The sequence below is a fragment of the Octopus bimaculoides genome, chromosome 9 (assembly GCF_001194135.2).
Source record: "Octopus bimaculoides isolate UCB-OBI-ISO-001 chromosome 9, ASM119413v2, whole genome shotgun sequence".
NCBI lineage: Eukaryota > Metazoa > Mollusca > Cephalopoda > Octopoda > Octopodidae > Octopus > Octopus bimaculoides.
In genome coordinates this window covers 64,318,712-64,327,547 of record NC_068989.1, presented here as the reverse complement: position 1 = coordinate 64,327,547, position 8,836 = coordinate 64,318,712, and the positions used below count along the sequence as shown (strand labels likewise).

The 8,836-nt window shown below is 39.0% G+C and overlaps 1 protein-coding gene across 1 annotated transcript in view; it reads right to left on the bottom strand.

Annotated features, from left to right (window-relative positions):
- LOC106872508 (aminopeptidase O) overlaps window positions 1–8,836 on the bottom strand; it is a 47,256-nt gene that overhangs the window by 37,701 nt on the left and 719 nt on the right. Inside the window, exon 2 of the mRNA XM_052970920.1 lies at window positions 3,671–4,361. The gene's annotated coding sequence lies outside the window, so the exon portion shown is untranslated. The remainder of the gene's footprint in view (window positions 1–3,670; window positions 4,362–8,836) is intronic.

Here is an 8,836-nt window from a genome sequence, read left to right as displayed (position 1 = left end):
GCGTGGTATCTTGGGCAAGTGTCTTCTACTATAGCCTCGAGCCGACCAAAGCCTTGTGAGTGGATTTGGTAGACGGAGACTGAAAGAAGCCTGTCGTATATATGTATATATATGTATGCATGTGTTTGTATGTCTGTGTTTGTCCCCCCCCCCAACATCGCTTGACAACCGATGCTGGTGTGTTTATGTCCCCGTAACTTAGCAGTTCGGCAAAAGAGACCGATAGAATAAGTACTAGGCTTCCAAAGAATAAGTCCTGGGTCGATTTGCTCGACTAAAAGGCGGTGCTTCAGCATGGCCACAGTCAAAAGACTGAAACAAGTAAAAGAGTAAAAAGAGTATATATATTATATATATATATATGTATACACACACACACACATACATATATTGAGACAAGCTTCTTTCAACTAGGGTCCATATGGCCCTTGGGAGTTCATATAAGATTTTGATGTTAAAATCTACGTGCTACAAATTAGTTACACTTCTACAATATGCAAAATATTTCAACAATATTTTTTATACAATTCCTAATATTTGATTATATAAATAGAATGGAACTCTTTTAAACACTAAATGTCTATGGGGGTCTAGTAGAGTCAAACAGGAATCAAAGGGGTCCATAGAGGAAAAAATGGTTGAGAACCACTGCTCAAGAGTTAATAGGTGGTAGTTGTTGTTTAATCTCGGGTCTTCGGTCTTTATTGAAGTGAAAGGTGTTCCAGCCATAACCATCCCATTAGTTTGTATAACTAAGATTCATCAGCATCGATTTAATTTTCACTTTTTCCTGCTTCCATGGGTCACACAAATTTTGTTGAGACAGATTTATTACAACTGACGCTCTTCCTGTCACCAATCCTCACCTGTTTCTAAACAAGATATTTCCTCATGGCCAGACATGTTTTCACGGAGAGCTGAAAACAAAAGACGCTATTACAACCATTACGCTAGGAGAGACAAACAGAGGAGTCGGTAATTTTTCAGATTAACACCCGCACGATCTTCACTAGTGTGTTAGGGTTAGGGTTTTAGGGTTTAGGGTTACGGTTACGGTTTGGGTTAGGGAATTCCGTCCCTAACTGTAACCGTAACCGTAACCCAAAAACTAACCCTAAAACCCTAACTTTGACCCTAAAACTCTAACCCTAACACCCTAGTGAAGATCGTGCGGGTGTTAATCTGAAAAATTACCTAGGCGTCAACCAAAGCCACTCACAAAATTATGGCCGGCCGGAGGATATACTAGAAAACACATTTCCAAGGTGCCACACACCGAGACTGAACCCAAACCTACATGATTGGGAAGCGAACTTCTTAATCACATAACTATGTTTACATTTAAAAGAAAAATTATAGAGCATTGAGGGAGTTATGGCTGCTATTTCTACTGACTCTTTAGTTGACCCGTATGACAGGGGTGGATTTATCTACCGCAAGTGTTAAAGTTTTATTTTTGCTATTAGAAATCTAATTAGAATAGCCTGTAGTTCGAGCTGATGTATGACTGAGTAGAGCTACAGAGCGAGGTGTAATGTGATTAACCTGTAATGTTTGCATAAGATGTTACATCTTCATAAAACATTGAGAGAGAGAGAGAGAGAGAGAGAGAGATGAGACGGTATATATGTACAAAGTTACGATGTTCTATTCAAAGCATGACTCTTCGAAGCCAAGTTGTTGAATCAATTAGAATATTTATATTAAGTTTTATGCTTTGTTTGCTTTTGACAAAGCATCTCTGTCACGGACCTGCTCAATCAGGCTGATATACGGTTTAAATATTATTAACAAGGAATATGAAAGAAACTGACTTTAATCGCAAGAGAACAAATCAACTTTGTCTTTCATCCTCTAAGTTTAATCGATGCTAGTAGTTATATAAATTGATGGTTTATTTGTAAACTGGGTGTAGATGTAGTATATCGTTTCTATGTCGTTCCTTTCGTATTTGTAACAGAGGTTGTTGTTTATGTAAAACTTTATCATATTCAAAACTCTAATTATTTGTACAGCCTTGATATCAATAAATGAGTAAATATTAAGGCAGAATTTACTTCTTACCGTCTAAGAAGATTCTTTGTGCGACATTGGCATATTAAATTTAGCAAGATTACCGCCGACAGATTCGGAAACCGGTGTCAGTTGTTTACTAATTCCTTGTTATAAAATGTAGCGGAAAGAAAAAGTTAAGTTTCTTTATCGTGAAACAGTTTGTTTAAATATGTGTTGGTCTAACGGGAAACTATATACACTTTGGTAGAGCTTTTCGTAATACTATTTTACTACTTGAAAATTACGAACTCGTATTAATATCGCTAGTTTCTCGTCATATCTGTATATGACTGTGCGTTTTCGAAGGTGGGAGGTTGTTCACACACATTCGAACATATAGTTACGTATGTGTGTGTGTGTATGTGTGTTGATGGGGACAGCTTTTAGCTATACATATTTCTGAAGGAAAGCGGACGTCAAACTTCCCCACAGTTGGCTTGTAGGGAGGGGATATGCACACGTTGAAATATCTTCTGATCGCTCAATTTTTATATATTCAGGCCATCTCTGATGTCCATGCTCACACACTGTATTCTGACAGCAACGTCTCTACACTTACGTAGAATTTACACTCCGTGTCACTCCCATTGCTTGTTTGAACATCAACAACAAGAACTCCCTTCTTTGTGTCTTTTAATTCATCTGCTACCATTAACTCTCAGAATTCCTCCAAATACCAACGACTATCCAATTTTTACTTGTTCTGCATCAAAGACATTCATCTTACCTCATAGTTCTCCCTCTCTCTCGCAAGTCATTGTCTTTGGTGCCTTCACTATTTGCACCTTCTCTTGGCTCTCATACCCCACTATACACATTCAATACTTTGATCCCTTCTTGCCTTTGCACCTAGCTTTAATTGAAATTCTCTTCCCCAACATCTGGAACGATCAGTTAACCAGTCAGCACACAGCCATACTGATGTTAATCATCCTTGGCTGCAAATATGCTTCATCATTGACCTATCTGAGAAACTATTCTCTTAGACATGTTCCAATACAAAGAAAGTTCATAACACTAAATTTCTCCCAAACAGATTGCATATTGTTTGTAGCAGAAGTGAGTTACATTGTCATTGTGTGAGATGTTTTCATTTGACTCATCTAAGCTTAAATACCCCAATATCGGCTCCACAAGGCCTTTTCATTTCAGCAGTCACATGACCCAGTGATTAAACAAACCTGTTGTTTTTATTGGTCAACTTCCAGCTGTCCGATCGCATTGGCGCAACAGTTTATTTTTCCTTACGCTGGAAATTAATCACCAGCTTCTGGGAGTCCACTATTCCTTATAAGTACAGCAGCTCTCGACTGTTCTAAGTCTTTGGCACTCGCTACTGACCACACACAATTCGTCTCCAGCAACGATGTATCTGACACCAGCTAGTCTCTGTTTTCATCTCCACCAGATGCCTGTCTGCATCATTGCTGTATTAACATCACACAACCAACAGTTGCCTCTACACACCACCAACAGTACGTCAACTATGTCTATAACATCAACAGTCTAGCCTTACCACAAAGTTCTTACACATCTTTGTAATAACCTGTTATGTTTTGTTAATTCATGTATGGCAATCATTGTATTTTATAAGGGAAAATAAAATGTCGCTTACCAGTTCAGTTTCAATCTCAAGTTGTATATATCTCATTCCAACATTATCTGCATTAACCATCTTCGTTATATGTTACATTACAGCAATACAAGCCAAGAACACTGTCAACAATGCCTGCAAAAATTTTACACTTCTACCACAACTTGAACACATGGAAAGCACCTTCATGCATTGTACAACCTGAAAAATCTTGTATCTCCTAAATTCCAGCCGGCACTGTCAGTAGCGTAGTTAGGACTGTGTGGGACAATATGACCCAGGCAACATTTTTATGGTGGTGGCACTTTTGGGTCTGCTGTACCCCCTCCACCTCATTAGTCTGACAACCACCTACGCATACACATGATCACAACAGCCTTTCAAGAAACATGTTCCAGGAGAGTTATTTTCCTTACCTCAATCCCACTTTCGACATCTAAGAAGTAATCGAAACAGTTGTTAATTATCACTTTCTCCAAAAACTTCGGGCCCTCTCTCTTCACAGCGACCAGTTTTGGAAAAGGTCATGGCAATTAGGTTAAAGATAAGTAGTAAGAGAAAGTGGTAAGACGTGATATTTGACATAAATGACTTAACAATAAATCCTGTGCATTTCCATATATATATTGTTTTTCATGTATGTACAAGTGAATTAATTTTATGGGAAAACATATTTGCTAGCACGTTTGTGATGTTTGAAGCTTTACAATGCCTAAAATAGAAATAATGTTTTAGTTAATATTGTTATGTGGTATATGTACGTATTTATTAAAAACAGAATACGGTAGGTAATTTTCTGGAATGGTATTTGCATGTATGTTACTGCCAAAAGTATGTTATGCAAAAGCATGTAGAAGATAGTGACAGTACATTTCATGAAACAAAGAGACAGAGTTCCGTTAATTGTCTAAAGCAGCTTCGACTGAAGGTTCAATGCTCCAGCCTTTTATAACCCCCAGGCAAAGCTTCTAGAGCCTTCAAAAAAATAAACTTTACCACCCTTAATTGCTACATACCAGCCAATACAAAGTAGTCGAAAAACATTTGCATAGGCGCTCATGCTTTGGAGTCACCAGTTTTAGCTGAGTAGGTATAAAGTCTCTCTTGGCTTACTACAGAATCTTGCATACCATTATTATATAAAATGTATTGCCTGTTCACTCATAGAAATAATACAAGAAACAAACTTTAAAATAACAGCGAGGCTTTATTCCTCTAAATAATCCAGTGGACAAAATAAACATCACAAATTCTGCTGGTTGTGTAGTTCATTCATCGTTTGGATGATTCAGCTTTGGCTGTTGTTAGTTACATGTGCTTTGTTATAATGGCAAGAAAATAACGAGTCACCTTCCTGAAAATCTCTCAACCCTCTTCTTAGCTGTTTTAGCACCCACAACACTCTCGGAGTGGTTGGCGTTAGGAAGGACATCCAGCTGTAGAAACTCTGCCAAGTCAGATTGGAGCCTGGTGTAGCCATCTGGTTCACCAGTCCTTAGTCAAATCGTCCAACCCATGCTAGCATGGAAAGCGGACGTTAAACGATGATGATGATGATGATGATAAGCCGAAGTAGGCTCCAATGTAAATTCAGGTTAGTTGTTTTAGAATGTATTACGCATGATGTGATTGGATCCGAGATCCATACCAGGTGCAATACTTGACCAGTCAATATACAGGACTCAACCAAATGTTCCAAACTCACATGATAGGTCAGATAACCAATCATTATAGATTAAAGTGTGGAGTCTATAAAATGTTAGTCGACTCCAATATGCCATAATAGAAATTGATCTCACTACAAATTCAATGAGCTAGTCATGCTTTTTATGGAAATATAATTATGCTCTGGTTCTAAACTGGGAGTCTAAGAAAAACGGTTCAAATCAAGCCAGAGAACTGCTACTCTAGAAATGTGGCTTCCATAGAACCAGAGCTATTGAAGCCCTACTAATATTGTAGCACTTCATATCAGCAAAATAGCTGGCTGTGCCTAACATGAAAATCTCCTGGTTAAACTTACTGTCTATTGTCTCTTTAAGGCAGCGTGCTGGCAGAATTGTCAGCTCAGAACAGAAATATGGACAAAATGCCACTAAGCATTTGCCTGTATTTCTGTTCTGAGTTCAAATTCCACTGAAGGCAATAAAATGAGTACCTGTTGAATAATGAAGTCCATGTAATCAACAAGCCCTCCCCATCCCCCAACTCACAGAAATTGATGGATTGTGCCAAAATTTGAAACCATTATCTGTGGTCTCCTTAAGGCGGTAAGCTGGCAGAATCATTAGAGTGTCAGAGAAAATGCCTTATAGTATTTCTTCGGGCTCTTTACTTTCTGAGTTCAACTTACAACACGGCCAGTTTTATCTTTCATTCCCTCATTGGGTCAATAAGCTGGAGTTGATAGTATCGACTAATAAACTCGCCTATAAATTTTTGGTCTTGTGCCTTAATTAGAAACTATTTGGGGAAATTGATTGGTAGAATCGTTAGAGCAGTGGGAAAATTGCTTTGTGCCATTTGTTTTGGCCCTTTACATTCTGTGCTCAGATCTTACCAAGATCACCTTTGCATTTCATTCACCTGTCAAAGGTTGATAAAATAAAAGACCAAACTAGTACTGGAGTTGAGGTAATCGACTAACCTCCACCCCTTAAAATTGCAGGCCTTGTGTCTGAATCAGAAACAATTATCTGTGGTATCCTTTGAAGTGGAGACATGTGGCTTAGTGCTTCGGGTGTTGGACTCATGATGGTAAGATCATGATTTCGATTCCTGGACCAGGTGATGTGTTGACCTCTTGAGCAAAACACTTCCTTTCATGTTGCACCAGTCCACTCAGCTGGCAAAAATGAGTAACACTGCAACAGACTGGTGTCTCATCCAGGTGGGGATATACACGCCAGGAAACCGACTCTTGTGAGTTGGTATGACTTGTGAAGGTATCTTTTGAACAGACAATTGATAACAGGCATTTAAGTTGTGACCACCCCATTCTTAGAGGGTAAATTGCAGTGTGATTGGAGATAAACTTGGCAGCTGTTTCTAGCAAGTCAAGCAACCACATAGAATCATTATTGGCATGTTTTGTAGAACGGGCTTTGAATATATTTTTCTCCCGACTCATGTGTTCACCAATATTTAACAAACCAGAACCTTCATACTCAACACTTACAAATGATTCTATTCGATAAAGCAGAATCCAATGAGCCCGGTGGTGGTGTGAGTCAATACATCTTGTATTATTCAGAAAAGCAACTGAAATATTCCAGTGAAATTGCTGTGGGGAGGTGAAATAGTCAATGTTTCGGATAGAGTTTTTCTTCAGAGTAAAGTTGATTGCAGGGAAATAAAAGAAAAATAGCAGAGTTTTACATACTCTACTTTCGAGAAACTCTTAGTTCAGTGATCCCTGTCATATCCTTTAGCTCCTGTCTCACCTCAATTTCTTCTTCCAGCTCACCTGGCCTCACCTGCTTCATCTTCTCTTTTCATTTTTCTTTCCTTCCCCCTTTCCTACTACTCCCCTTCTACATATAAAGTTCACATTATCTTGCGTTCCTCATCAGTTGCAGTCAATTCCTCAAACATATAGCATATAGGAAGTAAAACTTTTCTGTCTTTCTTATATTTCTCTCCTGTCACCTTAATCCTGATGATGGACTCTGTCCGAAACGTTGGCTATTTCACTCTCCAAGGCAATTTCCTTATACTCTTTCTGTCACCTTGTCCGCACGCTTCTATCACTACCACAACTGTCCTCCCACCATCATAACCAGACACAAACCACATCCCTTTACCTTGTGCATATACTACTTTGATCTTGTTACTGTTTCTGAAGTGAAAGGTACTACATTAGGAGTGGTGATAGTAGCAGTTGTGTTTGTGGTAGTAATTATTCGTGTAGATAGGAGCAAGGGTGATTGGGTAGTGATGCTGGGAGGTTGAGTTTGGAAGTGTAAATGTTGCTATGATGGAGGTAGTTGGGATGGAAGTAAGGTGGTGGTTCTTTAATTGAGAATATTGACAACAATATCCAGGGCTTTGGTTCTATTAAGCGGATAAATTTTAACTTGTGATAATAACCGCATGACAATATAATAGCTTCTGCCTATCTATCTATCTATCTGTCTGTATGTATGTATGTTCTGCATCACAAAAGGTCAGGATTCACTTAAACCTGCCTCAACTATTAACTAACCGTAGAGATCATATAACAGCCAAGATGGTGTAGAGTTCCCACATAGAGGAGAGCGCTGCTGCTACATTCTCTCACTCTTTCTCTCTCTCTCAGAAACACACCCACACACACACCATCACACCTTAAGATGCATCCAAAGAAAGCCCACTTGACTGATTAGAATAAGGTTGTTCACCAACACACTCCAACGTTCTGGCCCAAAGGTGTGCTGTCTCCTCTCTCTCTCTTTCCTCATCTCCCCTCCCCTATCTCTCTCGCTTTATCACGATTACAAGAGCGTCTGCTCTTCAGAGATGGCTGCTCTCAGGTATTCTTATTTTACTCATTCCTCATCCTGTCGTTGCCCATATTGTATCTGTCCACCACCATCAGGCCCTCATCTTACCTCTACATCCGTTCCCTCCTTTCCTGGACATTATCCCACCACAGCTCCCCTCCCCCACTTGGTAACTTACAATTGCTGCAAAGTAGCGTTATATACATAAGTCTGGATGGTGTCAACATGCTAATGACGCCTATTGAGGTAGAAACACGTCTTCACAGTTGTATTCTTGTTTATGCTACTTCTTTCCTTAATGTTCTTTAATCTTTCTTGTCCAAATTCATGTTCTCGGCCATTCTGAGTTATCTTACTGAGCTCATTTTCATAACACACACACACACACACACACACACACACACTCACACACACACACATACATACACATATACCAAAAAGTACATGCATTTGTGTGCATGTACGTGCGAGTGTTTAATACGCACACACACACATATACATGTGTGCGTGTATGCATGTGTACGTATATGTGTGTATATATGTGTGTGTATGTGTGTGTGTGTGTGTGCTCATATTAAACAGAATAATTTACATGTAATTTAGTTAGAAACGGGGTGGTACAGAAACAACTGTAATGAACACTGAAGGTGTGCAAGATTCAGTCCTCGTTTTCCTCCTTATCTAATGTGATACAGATGATATATAT